The sequence below is a fragment of the Phytophthora infestans genome, genomic scaffold, assembly GCF_000142945.1.
Source record: "Phytophthora infestans T30-4 supercont1.33 genomic scaffold, whole genome shotgun sequence".
NCBI lineage: Eukaryota > Oomycota > Peronosporomycetes > Peronosporales > Peronosporaceae > Phytophthora > Phytophthora infestans.
Window position 1 is genome coordinate 1,065,688 of NW_003303726.1, and position 279 is coordinate 1,065,966.

The following is a 279-nucleotide window of genomic DNA, read 5'->3' on the forward strand; positions in this document are numbered from 1 at the left end:
GAGTTGAGCCGAGTCCCATGTTGCGTGCAGACATTATCAGGTTATCAGGGGACCCAAAAAATGTGTGCTCAGTCCGAGGCCGCAGATTGGCTCACAGGCCGTCGTCATCCATGCAGTCAGCACGAGTGCTCGTTGGCGGACAGTATACGATTGAGTATCTTGGATCACTGATGCATATAGTCGGTAGTCTCCGTCGGACTCCGATGTAAGTTCTATTAAGATAATATCATACAGGACTTTGGAATCGGAGGCTGGGTGAGGATGCTACCAGAATACAGC